At 27.7% G+C, this 22,104-nt stretch overlaps 2 long non-coding RNA genes across 2 annotated transcripts; both read left to right on the top strand.

The window, feature by feature from the left end:
• Positions 1–15,046: 15,046 nt before the first annotated feature.
• Positions 15,047–16,303, top strand: LOC124913880. Its single transcript, XR_007096788.1, has 3 exons — positions 15,047–15,187; positions 15,285–15,358; positions 16,272–16,303. It is a non-coding gene; the product is annotated as an uncharacterized LOC124913880 (long non-coding RNA).
• On the top strand, positions 16,300–17,218 carry LOC124913881. Its single transcript, XR_007096789.1, has 3 exons — positions 16,300–16,404; positions 16,485–16,523; positions 17,164–17,218. It is a non-coding gene; the product is annotated as an uncharacterized LOC124913881 (long non-coding RNA).
• Positions 17,219–22,104: the final 4,886 nt, after the last annotated feature.

The raw sequence follows: 22,104 nt of genomic DNA, 5'->3' as shown, positions 1-22,104 counted from the left end.
CATGTTCGGTTTTATATGAAGCACTTCCGGTATTTAACCTCTTATGTTTTATATGAAACGCTTCCGGTATTTTAACCACTTCAGTTTTATATGAAGTGCTTCCAGTATTTAACCTCTTTGGTTATATGAAGCGCTTCTGGTATTTTAACCTCTTCGGTTTTATATGAAGCGCTTTCGGTATTTAACCTCTTCGATTTTATATGAAGCGCTTCTGGTTTTTTAGAACTTCGGTTTTATGAAGCGCTTTCGGTATATGATTAAATTCAATATTTGATCAAGTTCAGATTTTATGATGCACTTCCGGTTCTTAATCAAATTTGGTATTTGATCAAGCATCTGAAATCCCTCTCCAGCGCATCAACCGAATCCGTTATTAGCAGATGACACAGTAATTGAGTTAAACCTATAGAAGACTGCCACGTGCTAAACTAATTAAGACTTCATGTGATGTACATTCCTAGTACACCACGATCTCTTAAAGAATATTCGACGCACTATCATCATCCATTACACTCACGATCAAATGCATATTCTCTGACGTACTACCCTGGCACACATCAAACCGAAATATGACACCTATCAACTAAAGCAAATTTGTCTGTTGAGGAGTTATCTATTTAAGAAGAAATTGGAGGACAATTTGCAACACCATTTTTTTGCAATCTCTCTCGATAATTTCTTGATTAACGCTGGTCTTTCATACATACAATCTTGCAATCAATCTTCGCGAACCAACTCAAGCCTTCAAGCATTATACAATCTCAAATTTTCTAAGATTAATATTACCCTGTAATTCACATACTATTCTTTCTGTGTGAGATTTCAGTATTGTAAATTGACAAAATATGTTCTGTTCAATAGAGTGTTATGTACTAGGAGTTCGGAAACAGGCATTGTCTAAGTCCTGGTCATCCGACCGAGTTTGTGTAACTATTTTATTCAAACCAATTCATTTAGTGAATATCCTTCTTCTTGCAGAAAAAGGGGTGAGGTAGGAGAGTTTTCTCTGAACATCCATAAATAAACTCTGTGTTTTGTGTTCTTTTCATTCTGTATTTTTCAATCTTTTATCTTCCACTACAAGTATAAAAAAAAAAACTGTTCTCACTTGACTTCGATCAAGAGTTTGTGAAAACTTTTGAAGAATAGAAGTAGAATCTAACCTTTAACAAGGTTATATTCGTCTTGAAGTTAAAGAAGCGTTCAACATAGTCATACCCCATCTCAATTGTTGCACCTGATCCTAACAAATTGACATAATAAGAAGTATGTGGAGTAATTTAAAGAACCCAAAGTTTTGTGGACTAAAGTGTTAAAGATGACTATGTATATATTAAATCGGGTTCTATCTAAAGTAGTTCCAAAGACGCCATTTGAATTATTTAAAGGATGGAAACTAAGTTTACAACATATACATGCTTGGGGTTTCCTATCTCAAATAAGAATTTATAATTCATTAAAAAAAAATTAGATCCAAAGAGCATAGGTGGGTATTTTATTGGATATACCGAAAGGTCTAAGGTATATAATTCGGTTGTCCATCTCATACTACAAGAACATAGAAATCAAGAAATGAAAAATTCTTTGAGAATGACTTGATTAGTGGGACTGATCAATTACGAGACATAAATTTTAAAAATGAACATTTAAAAATTTATCCCATAATCTATTAATTGTTGTTAATACCCCTCAAATTGAAATGAGTCCACAAGTTGTTGATATTAATTTTTTATATTATTTTTTTTTAGAAAACGGTTAAAACTATTTCATTAAAATCCCAAAAGTGGGAGGGTCATAAATCAAATCTACACAAACCCTAACTATGACTAAGTATGACAATCAAAAGACCCTAAAAACACTAATTAGTAGCATTCATACATTCTAAAAAAACAGAGATTACTAACAGAAAAGACTACATTTAAACCTAACTATCCCAGCTAGGAATTTTCGCATACCATCTATCTTCATTGAGAGGCCTTCTTCCCCTTCCTCTGACGATGTAAGGAGATTGTATTGAAGAGGATGATGAGTATTGTTCTTTCTCATTTTGAATTCTCTCATTGTACGAGCCCATTCTGATTTGGTAGAAATAATTGTTTATGAGAATTTCAGGGCTTTTACCTTTGTTATTTTCAACTTGAATTTCTGTGTTTTAGTCTTCCTTATCTTCGGCTTCAGCTTCAGACTCCACATCGGTTTTGGAATCTTCTTTATCGGCTTTTGAATTCTCTGTTTCAGCTTTGAAATTTTGGGTGTCTTCCTTTTGAGTTTCCTCAACAATTTGAGATTCATCTTCCATTTTCATCCTGATCCTTCGCATTATAATAAAAAAGTTATACTATACAATAAATAATAATAAAATATTGGATTTAGTAAAAAATTATGAAAAAATATAATTCAAATATATTGTTATAGCGATAGAGATTTTAAAGAAAATCAGTGGAGGTGATCGGTGAAATTATTGATTTTTTTGAGTATCTCCAAAATTGTTAATGCTAGATTTTGATTGTTCAAATTTAGACGGTAGAAATATTGTTCTTTTCCAAATTAGACTTCTATAAATTATTTGGACAGACCCTACTAATGTAGCCCAGCAGTAAGAGTCGGCTTAAAAAATTCAAATATCACAGTTTGATTCCATCTGGAAGCGCAAACGCTTTGAGTTTAAATAGTGAACCATGGTCGTGAGGTGTCATGCTAGTTCTCATTTAATTCCAAAAAAATGATTTGGACAGATATACAATAATTTGGATATGTATTCAATCCGTTAATCTAGTTCAAATCTCAAATTAACTCTTAAAAATTATAAGATTTTACAATTTTAGATAAGGTAAAAATCTAATTTTGTGTAACTCTTAAATATTTAACTCTTAAAATTTTACGAGTTTACAAATAATTTTGAATTTACGATTTAATATTAAAAATAAATAAATTTATATTTATTAATTTGAAAAAATATATTATTTATTCAACTAAATTAAATAATATAATTAATTTTGTAATAAATTTTTTAAGAATAAACAACACAATAAAATAGTTATACTAGACTATAAATAATAATAAAATATTGTATTTAGTAAATATTTATGAAAAAATATAATTCAAATGTATTGTTATAGCGATAGACATTTTAAAGAAAATCAGTGGAGGTGATCGGTGAAATTATTGAGTTTTTTTAGTATATCCGAAATTGTTAATGCTAGATTTTGATTGTTGAAATTTAGACGATAGGGATAATGTTCTTTCCCAAATTAGACTTCTATAAATGATTTAGACAGACCTTACCAAGGTAGCCCAACGGTAAGAGTCGGCTTAAAAAATTCAAATATCACGGTTTGATTCCATCTGGAAGCACAAGCGCTTTGAGTTTAAGTAGTGAACCATGGTCGTGGGGTGTCATTCTAGTTCTCATTTAATTCCGAAAAAAATGATTTGGATAGATATATAATTATTTGGATATGTATTCAATCCGTTAATCTAGTTCAATCTCGAATTAACTCTTAAAATTATTAGATTTTACAATTTTAGATAAGGTAATATTCTAATTTTGTGTAACTCTTAAATATTTAATTCATACAATTTTAAATTTACGATAATAAAATTTTACAAAATTACAAATAATTTTGATTTTACGATTATATATTGAAAATAAATAGATTTATATTTATAAATTAAAAAAAGTATTATTTATTCAACTAAATTAAATAATATAATTAATTTTGTAATAAATTACTCGTAATAAATTTGTTAAGAATAAATAACACAATAAAAAAAGTTATACTAGACTATTAAAAATAATAAAATATTGTATTTAGTAAATATTTATGAAAAAATATAATTTAAGTATATTGTTATGGGGATAAAGATTTTCAAGAAAATTGGTGGAGGTGATCAGTGAAATTATTGATTTTTCTAAGTATCTCTGAAATTCTTAACGGTAGATTTTGATAGTTGAAATTCATACGTTTGGCATATTGTTCTTTCAAAAATTAGACTGCTATAAATGATTTGGACATACCCTACCAAGGTAGCCTAGTGGTAAGAGTCGACTTAAAAACCAAAATATCACGGTTTGATTCTTTCTAGAAGCACAAGCGCTTTGAGTTGAAGTAGTGAACCATGGCTGTGGGGTGTCATGCTAGTTCTTATTAAATTCTGAAAAATATGATTTTGTCAGATATACAATTATTTAGATATGTATTCAATCCGTTAATCAAGTTCAAATCTCGAATTAACTCTTAAATATTTAACTCTTAAAATAAATCTAATTTTACGATTTTAGATAAGGTAACGAATCTAATTTTGGATAAACTCTTAAATATTTAACTCTTAAAATTTTAAATTTACGATAATAAAATTTTATGAGTTTACAAAAAATTTTGATTTTACGATTTTATATTAAAAATAAATATATTTATATTTATAAATTAAAAAAGGTTATTATTTATTCAACTAGATTAAATAATATAATTAATTTTGTTACTCGTAATAAATTTGTTAAGAATAAACTACACAATAAAAAAAAGTTATACTAGACTATTAATAATAATTAAATATTGTATTTAGTAAATATTTTAAAAAAAATTAAATATATTGTTATTAATAATAATTAAATATTGTATTTAGTAAATATTTAAAAAAAATTAAATATATTGTATAATTAATTTTGTAAGAAATTAACCATAATAAATTTGTAAAGAATAAACAACATAATAAAAATGTTAAAATAGACTATTAATAATAATAAAATATTGTATTCAATAAATATTTATATTTAATGTTATGGCGATAGAGATTTTTTGGAAAATTGGTGGAGATGATCGGTGAAATTATTGATTTTTTTGAGTATCTTCGAAGTTGTTAATGCTAGATTTTGATTATTGAAATTCAGACGGTAGAGATATTATTCTTTCCCAAATTATACTGTTCTAAATGATTTGGACAGACCCTACCAAGGTTGTCTAGTGGTAAGAGTCGGCTTAAAAAACCCAAACGTCATGGTTCGATTCCATCTAGAAGTGCAAGCACTTTGAGTTTATGTAGTGAACAATGGTCGTGGGGTGTCATGATGCTAGTTCTCATTTAATTTCGAGAAAAATGATTTGGAAAGATATACAATTATTTAGATATGTATTTAATCCGTTAATCTAGTTTAAATCTTGAGTTAACTCTTAAAATTTTAAGATTTTAGATAAGGTAATAAATATAATTTTAGTTAAACTCTTAAATATTTAACTCTTACAATTTTAAATTTACGATATTAAAATTTTACGAGTTTACCAATAATTTTGATTTTATGATTTTATATTAAAAATAAATAAATTTATATTTATAAATTAAAAAAAAGTTTTATATTTATTCAACTAAATTAAATAATATAAATGATTTTTTAATAAATTACTCGTAATTTAATAAATTTGTAAAGAATAAGCAACACAATAAAAAAGTTATACTAGACTATTAGTAATAATAAAATATTGTATTGTAATAGCTTTCAGTATGCAAGTTCAAAATGTGATTTGGCTAAGAAAAAAATCAGAATATTCATAAATGTCAGAAAATAAAGATGCAAGAAAATGAAACATATGTGCCCTTTTTCAAAGAGCAAAATGTGGTTAAAGAACAGAAAATAAAAGATAAAGAAAATTATGTACAAGAAGAAAGCAGTACGAAGAAGAAGGTGGAACTTCAACCTAATCATGTTGAAGAGATAGTTGAGGATTCTCAATCAAATCAAGTTAAAGTGTTTGTTGATGAAAACATAGAGGAAGGTACTTAGGCTAATAAAGAGGAAGAAGATAATTCCAAGGTTGATATAGAGAAATCCAAAGTTGTTGAGAGTTCCAAAGATGAAGTTGAAGGAAATAAAGACAATGATCTCAAAATCCAAGTTGAGAACAACAAGATGAAGATCCTAGAAATCCCGAAGAATAATTTTTTCTATCAAATCAAAACGGGTTCATATAAATAAACAAATTAAAATGAGAATAGACAGTATTCATAAACTTCTTCAGTTCATTCCCTTTAATTACAAGAGGATGGGTAAGGGGAAGAGGAAGAAGAAGAAGAAAAACAACCTGTTGAAATATCAGGTTGGTATGGAAATAAAAATCCTGATTGGAATAATTAGGATTTGATATAGTTTGTAATTTGTGTTTCTAATCTCTGTTTCTTGTATGTTTGATTGCTACTAATCAGGTTCTTTAAGGTCGTTTGATTGTCAGCTTTTAATCATAGCTAAGATTTGTATAACTTTGATTCTTAACCCTCCCACTTTTTGGATTTAAATGAAATGGATTTAACATTTCCCCCTCCCCAAAAACAAATATTGTATTTAGTAAATATGTATGGAAAATATAATTTAAATATATTGTTATGGCAATAGAGATTTTCGAGGAAATCGGAGGAGGTTAGCGGTGAAATTAATGATTTTTTGAGTATCTCCGAAATTGTTAATGCTAGATTTTGATTGTTGAAATTAAGACGCTAGGGATATTGTACTTTCTCAAATTAGAATTCTATAAATGATTTGGACAGAACAAACCAAGGTAGCTTAGTGATAAGAGTCGGCTTAAAAAATTCAAATATCACAGTTTGATTCCATCTGGAAGCGCATGCGCTTTGAGTTGAAGTAGTGAACCATGGTCGTGGGGTGTCATGCTAGTTCTCATTTAATTCTAAAAAAATGATTTAGACAGATATACAATTATTTGGATATGTATTCAATCGGTTAATCTAGTTCAAATCTCAAATTAACTCTTAAAATTATAAGATTTTACGATTTTAGATAAGGTAATAAATCTAATTTTGGGTAAACTCTTAAATATTTAACTCTTGGAATTTAAATTTATGATAATAAATTTTTAAAAATTTACAAATAATTTTGATTTTACGATTTTATATTTAAAATGATTAAATTTATATTTATAAATTAAAAAAAGGTTATTATTTATTCGACTAGATTAAATAATATAATTAATTTTGTAATAAATTACTCATAATTAATTTGTTAAGAATAAACAACCACAAAAAAGTATACTATAATATTAATAATAATAAAATATTGTATTTAGTAAATAATTATGAAAAATTATAATTCATGTATATTTTCATGGCGATAGAGATTTTCAAAAAAATCAGTGGAGGTGATCGGTGAAATTATTGATTTTTATGAGTATCTCTGAAATTGTTAACGGTAGATTTTGATTGTTGAAATTCAGACGGTAGGGATATTGTTTTTTCCCAAATTAGACGGCTATAAATGATTTGGACAAACCCTACCAAGGTAACCTAGTGTTAAGAGTCGGCTTAAAAAACTAAAATCTCACGGTTTAATTCCATCTGAAAGCGTAAGCGCTTTTGGTTTAAGTAGTGAACAATGGCTGTGGGGTGTCATGCTAGTTCTCGTTTAATTCTGAAAAATATGATTTGGACAGAAATAAAATTATTTGGATATGTATTCAATCCGTTAATCTAGTTCAAATCTCAAATTAACTCTTAAAATTTTAAAATTTTAAATAAGGTAATAAATCTAATTTTTGTTAAACTCTTAAATATTTAACTCTTAAAATTTTAAATTTACGATAATAAAAATTTACGAGTTTACAAATAAATTTGATTTTTTTATTTTATATTATAAATAAATTTATATTTATAAATTAAAAAAAATATTATTTATTCAAATAATTGAATAATATAATTAATTTTATAATAAATTACTCGTAATAAATTTGTTAAAAATAAACAGCACAATAAAAAAGTTATATTAGACTATTAATATTGTATTTAGTAAATATTTATGAAAAAATATAATTTAAATATATTGTTATGGCGATAGTGATTTTCTGGAAAATCGAAGGAGGTGGTCGGTTAAATTATTGATTTTTTTGGGTATCTTTGAAATTGTTAACGCTAAATTTTGATTGTTGAAATTCAGATTGTAAGGATATTGTATTTCCCAAATTAGGCTCTATAAATGATTTGGACATACCCTACCAAGGTAATCCAGTGGTAAGAGTCGGTTTAAAAAACCTAAATATCACGATTTAATTTTATCTGGAAGTGCAAGCGCTTTGAGTTTAAGTAGTGAACCATGGTCGTGGGGTGTCATGCTAGTTCTCATTTATTTCCGAAAAAATGATTTGGACAAATATACAATTATTTGGATATGTATTCAATCCGTTAATATAATTCAAATCTGGAATTAACTCTTAAAATTTTATAACTTTGCAATTTTAGATAAGGTAATAAATTTAGTTTTGGGTAACTCTTAAATATTTAACTCTTACAACTTTTAATTTACGATAATAAAATTTTACGAGTTTATAAATAATTTTGATTTTACGATTTTATATTAAAAATAAATAAAATTTATATTTATAAATTAAAAAAGGTTATTATTTATTCAACTAAATTAAATAATGTATTTAATTTTGTAATAAATTACTCATAATAATTTTTTTAAGAATAAACAACCCAATAAAAAAGTTATACTAGACTATTAATAATAATTAAATATTGTATTTAGTAAATATTTATGAAAAATATAATTTAAATATATTGTTATGGCGATAGAGATTTTCTGAAAAATCAGTGGAGATAATCGTTGAAATTATTGATTTTTTTGAGTATCTCTAAAATTGTTAACGCTAAATTTTGATTGATGGAATTCAGATGGTAGGGATATTGTTTTTTACCAAATTGGACTGCTATAAATGATTTGGACAGACCCTTCCAAGGTAGCTTAGTGGTAAGAGTCGGCCTAAAAAACTCAAATATCACGGTTCGATTCCATCTAGAAGCGCAAGCGCTTTGAGTTTAAGAAGTGAACCATGGTCGTGGGGTGTAATGGTAGTTCTAATTTAATTCCGAAAAAAATGATTTGGACAGATATACAATTATTTGGGTATGTGTTACATCCATTAATCTAGTTCAAATTTCAAATTAATTATTAAGATTTTACGATTTTAAATAAGGTAATAAATCTAATTTTGGGTAACTCTTAAATATTTAACTCTTATAATTTTAAATTTACGAGTTTACAAATAATTTTTATTTTATGATTTCGTATTAAAAATAAATAAATTTATATTTATAAATTAAAAAAAGTTATTATTTATTCAACTAAATTATATAATATAATTAATTTTGTAAATATAAATTTTTATAATGTCATTTACTTATTATTATTATTATTATTATTATTTTTTAATTTATTTTATTTTTAAATTATTTATAAATAAAGTACTTAATTATATATATACATAATGATATATAACTATTGTTTTTTTAAACAAAATTTTAATATTTAAGTAAACTTTTGATTTTATGAGTTTACAACTCTCACAACGATTTTATGTAAACTCTAAATTTTGAATACCTAATGATATTTATATGGGATAAAGGACAAATTTAAGACTCTAGTAGAGTGATTTTATCAAATTTATGATTCACCTAATTTTTTTTCATTTAAAGAACTCTCCTTGCCATTTTTTCTTATATTTAAGTTTAACCTCTAACACCGTTTCTGTTAAAATATTTAAATGTAATTTTAATTATTTATTTATTTAATATATTAATTTTACACATCACTGTTTTATAATAACTTACTTTCAGTCTTCACTTTAACCCCACCTCGACCATCTTCACTCTCATTTCCAATTAATCAATCCCATCTCGTAAATCATTCTTCTTTCGTCACCGCTTATTAAAGAGTCCAGAATGGTAACCGCATCCTCTCCTCATTGTGTGCTCGTCATTGGAGGAATCTCGTCGGAGACGGCGACTTCTCATGAAACGAACACCGTTAATTATTCATATACGAAGCAAATCCCTTTCATTGAAAACGATGAAAAGAACTACGGCAGAATATAATCGCGAAAGAATACATGCCTCAATTTTTTCAAATAAACCATCGAATCAAACCGATTGGAGTATGGTTTCAAACAAATCCTTGTTCGATCAGTATTCGTATGAGACCTTCTAACAGTACTAAAGAGATAACTCTGTCGAGATCAACTGGTACAAGTTGACATATATGAAAATTCGAACAAATTATTTTTCAGCATGCCTGCGTTACATGATGATGATGATCAGAATGGGGAGAAAATCTCTTCATCGTCGCCGTGTACGGGGAGATTGATCCGAAGAACCTCACCAATCATGCTCACAAAGAAAGGAGTTCGTCTGCGATCATTCTTACAAAGGAAGGCCGCAGGAACTTGAGGGAAAACTCACCAAGTCTAATTTTGGGAATATAAAGAAAATAATTTTGGAGTGGAGTGTGGAAAAGAACAAAATATTTATGATGATATTTTTAATGATGATATATTTGAAATGTAACATTAAATTTTAATTAAAAACTTTGTATTTTTTATATATAGTCGGGTATCGGGTTTAGGTTTTGCACAATACCCATCCCCGAACTCGTACCCAATCGGGTACTTTCTCTCATACCCCATGCCCGACCCCGTACCCAATTTAAAATATATGAATCCGACTATCGAATACCCACGGGTATCAGACATACGGGTACCCATTGTCATCCCTACCTGTGTCTATCGTGTCGCCTTGTTAATCGTGTCGTCACAAGGTAAAGAACTTACTCACAACTGAAATGGTTATATTGGAAAGCAAGTAAAATGAGTTTGTTTAGCTTCAATCATTATTTTCATATCAAATCTTTATTCAAATGTGTGAAGTAAAACCTCAAACATAGATAAACTATTGGGAGTAGAAGAATGTTTTGTTTTTAGCTAGAAACTACAATAATTTATTCAAAATAGGAAAACACATAATTGTTTAAATCAAAATGTTTCAAACTTCCTTTTAGTTAGCTCAAATGAAATGTTAGGGCTTGTGTGGATCATGACAAGTAAATCAATAATATAATTCTAATTTTGAAATTCAATTTCTCAAAAAACAACAGTCCTTCAGTGAATTGCAAATTATTGTCAAATTTTTTGTCGAACTTTTTCTAATTTTAAATATTTACATTATTAACTTTTGTCGTTTTCTATCGAGACATTTCTCATTAATATGTAATACTTTTATTATAATATTATTCATTTTAACATTATTTTAATAAAAAATACAAAATAGTCACTATCTTACTCAAAATTGACATACTGATTTATCTAACTTTTTTGTTTCACATTAGGTCTATGAAAACTAGAATATAAAGACTTTCATCATTAGATTACTTAATTCACCTTAACAATTAGAGATTATTCTCAAAATCGCAAACTATAATGTTTAATTACAACCCTACCATGTTAAAAGAAAGAAATCTTTTATTTTTATTTTTGTCAATAATTGGAATTTTTGCTTAAAAACGTGTAGCTAGCTAATGTATTACTAAGAAATCTTCCCATTGTATTAATTGGCAACATTTGGGCCTTGTTTGTCCTCTTTTTGAAGTAAATAAAGTCTAATGTTTCCTTTTTTTTCTCTCTCTTTTCCTAATAAAAAATATCATAATAAAAAACAGTCAAAGATATTACAAACTACAAAGCAATGAGGTAAAAAGTACATTTTTTTAGTAAAAGTATAAAATTACTATGATGACCAACCAATTAGATATCTATTGAACAAGAAAATCTAAACTTCAAATTAGTTACACCAACCAACAAATATATTGACGATAAGGCAATCAACCAAACATTGGATTTCCCTATCTCTTATCTCCCAACAATTCAAGGTCATGTTCTTCGAACGAGTTAAGATCAACATTGAGATGAGAATTCTTGATTGGTGCTTTAGATCAACTAGGATTTAGTTATCTTTCCCTTCCAAGTATCAGCGCTCTTTGAGACGATCTCCTCCTTATTTTGTTCATTGTGAGAAATTGAGTTAAAAAAAAATGAAGGCAAGAGTTAATCATATTCAATTAGTACCAAATCATCATCAATATGAGTAAAAAAAATCTAACAAGTATTTAGCAATATGCAAACTCAACTTTTATGTGAGATCATCCTCCTCCAGCTCATTTTGCTTCGGAATATCCTTCACCATCAGCAACAGTGTGATTTTGAAGTTCCCTGAATAATTTAGATTTCGTTTTAGGAAATTTAATACAGGTCGGTGAGAGCCGAATATCCTAACCAACTAGGCTACAACGGATGATAAGTTTATTCTTATGAATGCGAATTATACATCCAACTTTTAATTTCTTATATAAGATCTTTTATGACTTAAACTACTAGATGAATTAATCTTTTTAATTTTATAAAATTGAAAAATAATTTTTTTTTGCCAGAAATTGAACCCAACTGCCGAGTGTTTCGGTTGGCTAGGACAAATATCCTAGCCAATTAATATTATAACGGATGGTTAGTTTATTCTCGATACATGAACTTTTTATAATTTAGATAAATTATAAAGAAATTAATGAATTAGATTAAAAAATCCTAAATTTATCTTATATTAATTAGAGTCTATTAACTCTTAAGTTTTATCATATTAATTAACTTTTCTATTACTATTATAATGGATAAACTATTGTAAATATTATAAATTTAAATAATAAAATTGATTTTTTTAAAGGATTTAATCAAATAATTCATTTATTTTTGTATTATTAATTTTAAAATAAAACTTAACTTTGTCACTTTTCCTATTATATCTTTTTTTATCTATAAAAATAAGTCACTTGTTTTTTTATTATTATTAAAATTAATGGAATTAATGGTTCTAATAGTATTCATACACCTACTTATAATACCATATGTTCATAGATATGTAAAAATAATTGTGCAAAATTTCAAGACAAACAACATAGTGCTTTACTTGTGGCAAGTTAGACTCTTCTTTAATAAAACAACTTATGGAGAGGTATTAAATTTGTGTTAACAATTTGATAATTTATTCTATTATAATAAATGGGTTGGGTTGTAAATGATTCATTGAATTGTCTTTGTTGGTAGTTTCTACTTATCTATTTTTTATTTTTTACCCATGTTTTGAACTATGCATCTTTTTATCTATTTTTATTTTTATTTTTTGACCTAAGTATTAAACTATTCCTATTTCAGATAATTAGGATTACAAAATATATATATATATATATATATATATATATAATTTAAAGTTAAATTATTTCTTACTAATTTTATAATATATTAATTGTGTTTATATAACATTAATTTTTTTTATTGTAATTAGATTTCTTTTCCAGAATATCATCAATTTTCAATATTTTAAGATGCAAAGATTTTTCATTTGAAGAATATTAACCTCCAACACCGATGAACTGTAATTTATTTTATCCAACATTACAAAGTATCTAATTGACTATACAAGATCAATGGACATCTTCACTCTTGATTAATATTTAGGTTTATCTAATATTACACAGTAACTACCGAACATTTTTACTTTTGCATCCATCCAAAAAATATTCTATTAATTCCATAAAAACTATAAGAGTTGCACTAACATTTTTTTTCTAAGGTTACAGGTTTCACTATCAACGAGAATAAAAATTTGACATTCTACGGAGTAGTAAAAGAGGAAAACGAAAGTAAACATCTACAACATCATGGGCATCGCAGAAAGAAGCTTCTCGGTAAGATACTTAGGCATACCACTCACGAAAAAACATATCAAAATCTCGCATTGCATGCCACTGATCGAGAAGTGAAGAACTCAATTTCCAGATGGGAAGCAAAGAAACTTACATACGCTGGAAGAATTGAGCTGATTAAAAGCATGGTGATGAGAATCATCGGTTACTAGTCGCAGCAATTTGTGCTCCCGAAGAAGGTAATGAAAGAACTTGACGTGCTAATGAGAAACTTTATTTGGGGAACAGCGGGAGAGGCGGGAATAAGGCTAAGTGGACCGCACTTTGCAAACCAAGAAGAAGGTGGTATAAGGCTCAAGAATTGTGTTGAATGGAATAAAACGTTGACATATAAGCACATATGGGCCATCGAGAGCAAACAAGACAAACTCGGGATCAAGTGGATCCACACCCAGTTTATGAAACACGAATCAAGCGTTTGGACATCCAAAATAAGCGAAGGTATGGGATGATCGTTAAAGAAAATCCTTAAGCTAAGAAACAATATTGTAGGACTTTTTTACATTAGTTAGAGAGACGGAAGAAACACACTATTTTGGCATGATTCCTGGTATGAGAACCAACCGTTAATCAATAAAGAGAAATTTAGAAACATAAGGATCAGACGGGACTACCTAGCTACCAAGGTCAAAGACATTAAAGACGGGCTATGGAATTCGCTCCATAGACGAATACTGGTGGGGTGGTACATTTTCGAACATATCAGTAACATCCAATTCAACGAAAGAACAGACGTACATCGATGGAAACCCGAGGAAAATGGGGAGATGATTTCAAGTAAAGTGTGAAACACTATCCGAGAGAAGGAGCAAATAGTAAATTGGACTAATTTGATTTGGTCGTCAAAGGTTATCCCGAGATACCAATTCATTCTATGGCTTGCATTTCAGGAAAGGCTAAACACGGGAGATCGCATTAGGAAGTACATGGAAATTCCGGATTCAAGCTATCTGTTGTGTGAAGGGAATGAAGAAACAACTGATCATCTCTTTGGAAATTGTTCATTTGCCTAAAAACTTTGGAATAAATTTTCAAAAAATATGGAGATTACTAGATTCTCTAGAGACTAGAAAGAAATCAAGGAAGTGGCATTGAAGAACACTAGTAAAAAAAAGTCAATAGCCACAAAATTAGCCACTGTATTTTAATTATTGTTGCTATTAAATAAAATAATAAATATTCACACTTTAATATGACACTATCTATCTATTAGTATCTACAGTCATTTCATCCCGTGGCCAAATGCCCATATTTTTAATTTTAAAAACCTAAATATAAAATAAAACAGATATAAATTGAAACTTTTAATTTAAATATATATAAGACTTTTAAATTGGTATTCTAATTATTAAATGTGGGAGTTAGAGAGGGAGGCTCATCAAACCCTAACACTAATTCATCCGCTCGACATGCCTCGTTTGTTTGATCTATTTCCATTGACGAACCCTCGACGACAAAGAAGATAGAGATAGGAGATGTAGTGTTAGAGTTGGTCATGTTGTTTTCTTTGATATGGTTTCGTTTGGATCAATCTCGCTAGATCTTTGACGTGTTGCAACCGACTATACATTTGATGAGGAATCGCTGCGAATCTCTTCTATTTATGTATATTACTTCGATATCCTTAATCATATTCATCATCATCTTTTTTGTTTATTTTTATTGTTGATTTATCACTCACTTCAAGTTTTTGCCTACAAAGTGTTCGACAGAATGTCCACAAGGATTTTGCAGCTAATACCATTAGAGATTAGTGACCACATCACTTATTCTTAGGTAACAATACCATACATAAGTTCTTATTCCTTTCTCATATATTTATTCTACTTTTATAGATCTCTCTTGGTCAACTTATAGTCTATATAATTTGTTTTCTGGATTCTACCACAACGCACCAACTTGTTTTTTCTATCTAATAAACATCCATTTCTTATTAAATATTTAAGTTTGTGTATCAAGTGTTTGATAAAATTTTGTCTGAATCAAGAGATTATGTTTATAATTACCATGAAATTATGTTAATCATTATATGATATCATCTATCATACTTATGAAATTCTTTGATGGACAATATTACTAGTAGTATAGGTGATGATATATATATATATTACTTTAATTATATGTATTTCATTGCTTTCTTGTTCTTCCGATCAATTTAAAATTATATATATTTGATTTTAATGAACAACCCTTCATAATTTTGAATAGGAATTTGATTGATGGAGACTATACCATTGGAGATACTCACATTGTAGGTCTTATATTTTCATCTTTTATTATTATTTCTCATTACAAATAACTCCAAACGAGATCAATTCAATAATTTGAATCGGATAGAGAAATCAAGTTGTTCATGAAGTTATTTAAGGATCTGTATTCTTGTTTATTAACATTCTTAATCCCCGTGAACAATTGACATGTATCAATAATAAAAAAACCTTGAAACTTTTTAAATGTTTAGACTAATAATTCTTACTTTCCCAGTCATGGTTGGGGATGTCAATGTATACTTATATGACTTGGATAATTCTCATAAGGCCGAGATAAAAATTGTGATTGTTGAACCTAAAATGTGACTTTTGTTTACCTTTTTTTAAGAATCTGAATGTTTAATTAACTTTCTTAAGAATATAAACGGTGCTTGGTTTTTAAAAAACGTTGTTGTTTATATTTGATTGGCATAGAATAGGTGTGGCAAGGGGCTAGGAAAGGAAGCTGTTGTCGTGATGATGGAATTTGCAGTTGAGAATATGGGGATACATGTCTTTACAACTAAAATTGGGGATTTAAATTAAGCTTCTCTTCATATGTTTCAAAAACTGGTATGAAATAGTTTCAAATTGTATGTCATTTCATTTAATTAGGTTAAGTTATATGACTGTTTGGGTTTCTTTCAATATAGGGATTCGAAAAAGTTTCCCACAGTCATGTTTTCAAAGAGGTAAACTCCTCTTTTCTTTTCTTTTTTTTATCTATTTAAGGACTAATATTAATTGAATGAGTTGAATCTAGTATTGCTATATACATATGAATTGAATCATTTAAGATCTTCTGCTACCAAAGTAACCTGCTACCCATGTTGCCTCTCACAAAGAGAGGGGCAATATGGTAAATAAATGAAACACTTCATTTATTTACCATATTGCCCCTCTCTTTGTGAGAGGCAACATGGGTAGCAGGTTACTTTGGTAGCAGAAGATCCCTTCACGAATTGAATGGTGAGATGGTGTGCACCATATTTCTTAGAGGTTGTATACCAATATTAAATTTAATATTTTGTACTGTCATAGCTTCACTAACTAAAAGTAAATATTAGGTTATTTTGTTGGTAGTATATACTTTGTTAAATTTTACACATTCATTTTTAAAACATTTTTCTACATTAATTCCAAAAAACATATTATTATGTTTTTTCATGACTTCAAATTTTCCAGTTCAATGATTAGCATATAAATTGTACATATACTATTAAATTATGTGTTTGTAATACATCTTTTGATTTATTTCAAACTAAAATCAAAGTATTACATCTACAATAGATTTGGTAATTTTACTTTCTAACAGAATGTGATAACATTCAGAAATGACGCTTTCAACTGAGTGTGTCTAACACTCAACAAGGAAAGTAGGTTGGACCTGTCTCAAAATATACAATATCATCAAAGAAAGTAAGTTGTATCATGTCTCAAACTATTGTTAGTTCATTATTCATAATTACATGCATATTTCCTAATTTTAAACTAATAATTTGAATGATGTCTTGGAAGCCTAAGAACTGATGTATTCATGAATGTTAAAATGGAGGTTGAAGCCTCAAGCTCACTTCAATCGGACATGTCTTATATAGGAGGAAGATGAGAATTCTAAATTGTAAGCTTTGTCTAAATAATACAACTTATCTATTAATCTTTCTGTAATTTGTGCAGACAACAAGATCTTTTTGGTTTTGCATATATATAATAGAAAGATATCAATTCATGTTTCAATATCTGTTTAAATATGTTTTGTAGGAATCTCTGTTGCCATCAAATCACATTACGTCGACAATTGTTGGATGCCTTGGTGGTGAAGATGGTGAGTTTAGTTGTTTTGTTATCCAAATTAGACTATAGGAAAAATAAACTTGGTTTAGTAATGATAGCATTTTTGCTGTAAACAAAGACGAGCATGAATGTTGTTTGGTTTTGGCTAGAGAAAGAAAAGGCACACAAATGTCCAGTCTTCTCATATGTGTCTTTTATTATTCTCCAAATCATTATTTACTGTAGAAAGTAATGACCATGGTAATGAATATGATGGGATTATCTTTTCCTAAATCTTAGGCATTGTTTCACTATTATAATATTAAAATTAATCTATAGTTTCATCATTTCTATAAATAAATGCTAAATGAATTAATGTTCAATGAAATTGTTAATTATGTATTGGTTGAATGCATCATACATAATATGGAAAAACTGTAGGATGATTAACAAAATTTTAATTCTTCACAGATCATACATCGACATATTTTGAAATGTAAGTTTCTATTTCATATTGTGGGCATTTATCTCTATGATTCATTCTTCCAAAAATAAATTTATTTTGTTTTAAATGTATGTACTCTCTTTTATTTGATTTGAGGCATTTTTTGGATGAAATTGTGAACATTTTAGGTGCAAAATTGGAAAGAACAACTAACATTTGGGTTATAGTTGTGGATTGAATTAATTTTTGTTTTTGTAGATTTTATAGCTTGTGAGTTTACTAAATTTGATTAGCTAAACTCAATGTTAATAACTTAATTAATCATTAAAGGTTTTATATTTTTGTTTTATTTAAATAGCCAAGTTAATGTTATATTTTTGATACTATTATATTGATTAACTTTCCAGGCCTTATTCTGAACGTGACAATAAATTGGAATAACTAATGATCTTGATGAGCCATTGCTTTTAACATGGTATTATTATAACAAACAATACTAGAACTAAACAAACTTTAATATAATTGCAGGAATGGGATACACCAAAGGAAGAACTCATGGCATGATGGAGAATTAGGAACAAATTGTCATATATCGTCTAGGTGGAATTGGACTTATCAGTTCTAGGTTAAAAATCATATTGATATTTTCTTTTACTTTCCTTTCATAAGCTTCCAAAAAACTAGGGGGGCAATGCAAGAATCACTGTAAATAACAGGGATGCCATCCCCGTTCCCTTTGGATCCCTTAATGGCACTATAACAATCTTTATTAGTGATTGGTACAAAAGGAGTCGTGAGATTTTTTTGAATCTATATTTGTTTGTCTAGTTTTAAACTTTAATTCTTAAGTACAAGTTAGTAAGCCAGTCTTATTTATTTGAAACTACAATAGCTTAGAAAGTATATTGACAAGATTAACAATCTTGGATCTCCTTATCACATTCTTTTTAACGCATTAGGTTCTTATCGCTATGATCAATCACTTGTCCCTAAATATAATGTTTATGAGAGATTATTTATTGAACCAAGAAAGAACTACCGTTTCATAGTTCATAAGCATCTCCACTAGCTTGAATTTTAGAATCCAAAATTATAACCTGTTACTTGTGGAAACGGATTTATAAGCTTTATTTCTTAAATATATTCATGGGAAGAACTCCGAAAGTTTATACATCTTTCATAAATGGAACTTACAAGTCTTTCATGAAAAATATATTTTAGAATAATGATACAAAAAATATCCAGACCTATCACATGGAGGGTTATGCATTCTTTGTTATTGGGTGAGTGTTTTTGAAGAATTTTGAAAATTCTAATGTGCTTGAACACTTTTGTGCAGAATGGATTATGGGGTATGGACGGAGTATAGTAAAGGAACTTACAATAAATGTGATGTATTTGCTCGTTGCACGACCCATGTAAAATACCATTTTAGTCAGATTTGAAAACTAAGTTAAAGTTTGGAAATTGTAATTTATATAAAATGATAGGAGTACCTAGGAGCATAGACAACTATTTTAGTTTATCTTAATAACCTTGGAATGTGAAATATTCGTTCGAAGAGGCTTGATTCGTGGTATTTGGGGGCAAGAAGCTTATGTGAGCATTGTTAACCCTAAGAAAGATTAGAGGGAGGTTTCATTGGTTTTACTGAAATCAAAATAATGATTTATTTCCCGTTGTTCATATTGAGACTCAAGATAGATGTGTCCTAAGGTGATTATTTTGAATATGCCATTTTATTATTGTCATGCAGAATTTGAGAAACTGAATCATCTTTGTGTTGTATCAATACTAATTGACGGAGACATTGTTTTGGCTAACTCTCTTACGGTTCTTTTGGTTTGTAACTAATTTTTTTTGTTCATTCATTATTTTAGATAGAGATCATTTAATTGAACTGGATTCTGGTCTCAGAACAATTTTGGCAGTATTTGGAAGAGAAGTATCCAAGAAATTGGTAATTCAATTAACCTTCTTTTGTCTTTCGTCCTCTAGATTGAACAATGAATGACATCTAATCATGTTTGATCTTATTATTTTTTTAATTTTTGGCAGAAATTACTTTGATGACTATATGAATTACAATAGTAAAAGGAGATTTTTAAAAAACGAATTCAATGGACTTGTTAAAGAGTTCAAATTTAGATTTGATGTATTTTATACTCACTTTATAAGATTTGTTATTTGAGTAATATAAATATTTAATTTTAATATTAGAAAATTATATTTCAGTTTTAACATTCTTTTTAATTAATAATAGGTACATTAGTCAACAATTTTAAATTTATGTATTCAACCTTTTAGCAACAGTAATTTTTTTCCCGTAGTCACCCTTTAGCGACAGTAATTTATTCCAGCAGTCAATCTTTTAGCGACAATACTTCTTCCTGTAGCCAATTTTTAGCTACGGAACCAATAATGTCAAATGGCGATGGGTTCATTTACTGTGGCTATTGACCTTTAGCGACAGGTAAATGTAACAGTGACAGTAATTACTGTCGCTATTAAGCTCTTTTACACTAGTGGAAAGCGAAGGGCACAAAGTTTAATTCAAAGATTTTCAAATGCAGATTCAGCTCAACAGTTTACAACATCTAATAGGAGAGAAACACGAGTGCATTCTCGAGAAATCTAAGAAGTCTGAAGCAGACCTAGAATGATATTGTAATTGAATGAAGCGTGAACATCCATACGCGAAGAAGAACCCGGAAAAACAAATAGAATTGGAACCTCTGTGGGAACTAAAAGGTATCATATCAGGAAGTCACCAAAGACGTTGTTTTTTTAACGAGATCAACACAATTTAAATTTGTTTGTAATTCCGATAATTTTTTTAAATTTTTTTTGTTTTTAGACCCTAACGAACTTCATTTTCCTACGTTTGTCTAGGAAAATACAGAAACTCATTTAATTTTTTTTTCGTTTTTGGGAATTTTTAATGAAATAACGTTAAGTCATTTTTTTTAAAAAAAAAATCTATTATTGCAATCAATTCCTAGGGAACTGTTTCCAACTATTGTGAATTAAGATTTTGTTATGGAATTAAAAAGATAGGTGATTTAAGTGAGTTGAGAACCATATCAAGTTTAGTTTACAATCTTCTTTTTTCGGAAACAATGAATACCTTTGTAGGTTTTCTTGACACGTGTAACTTGAATCTAGTTTACTTTGGTACTTTGATAAGTTTATTATGAGTATTCCACTTTCAATTCTATTTTGTCCTAGTATTCACAAAATAGCTTTGAATAGTTATTGAAATAGTTTGAAGGATAATACACTAAAATAATAATATAATAAATAATATGTATAATTTTATCTCATATTAAAATATAATTATCTACCTTTTAACTTTGATAATTATTTGTATTTTAACTTTAATTATTTTTGTGTGAGATTTAATAACCTACTTAATTTTCAATTCAAACTTGGGACTAATATGTAAAATTGTTGAAATTCAAAAGGTAGTTAGGGATAAAGTAATAAATTTAATTTTAAGAAACTCTTACATAATTAAATTCTTACAATTTTAAATTTAACGTGTTTATAAATAATTTCGATTTTACAATTTTATATTACATATTAATAAATTTATAAATTAAAAAAATATTATTTATTCAAATAAAATATATTGAATAATATAATTGATTTTGTAAATATAACTTTTTATAATATTATTTACTTATTATTACTTTTTAAATTAATTTTATATTTAAATATGTATAGTTTTAAATTGTTAATATATAAAATACTTAATTATATATATATATATAATAATATATAACTATTATTTTTTTAAATTAAATTTTACTATTTTAAGAAAACTTTTGATTTTATAAGTTTACAACTTTTCAACGATTTTATGTAAAATCTCGATTTTCACTACCCAACGATTTTTTTATGTAAACTCTCAATTTTACTACTTTTAGGCCATGTGTACTGGTTGTGTTTTGGATACACTGATTTATAAATATGTATGGGCCGGAAGGGAAGTTAGATGTGGATTAGGGTTTCTTAAATTGGCCCATTAATAATATCAAGTGCTCTATAAATAA

This window comes from Impatiens glandulifera, chromosome 9 (genome assembly GCF_907164915.1).
Source record: "Impatiens glandulifera chromosome 9, dImpGla2.1, whole genome shotgun sequence".
In the NCBI taxonomy this organism is placed as follows: domain Eukaryota; kingdom Viridiplantae; phylum Streptophyta; class Magnoliopsida; order Ericales; family Balsaminaceae; genus Impatiens; species Impatiens glandulifera.
The sequence above is the reverse complement of the archived record's forward strand: the minus strand, read 5'-3'. Positions and strand labels throughout refer to the sequence as shown.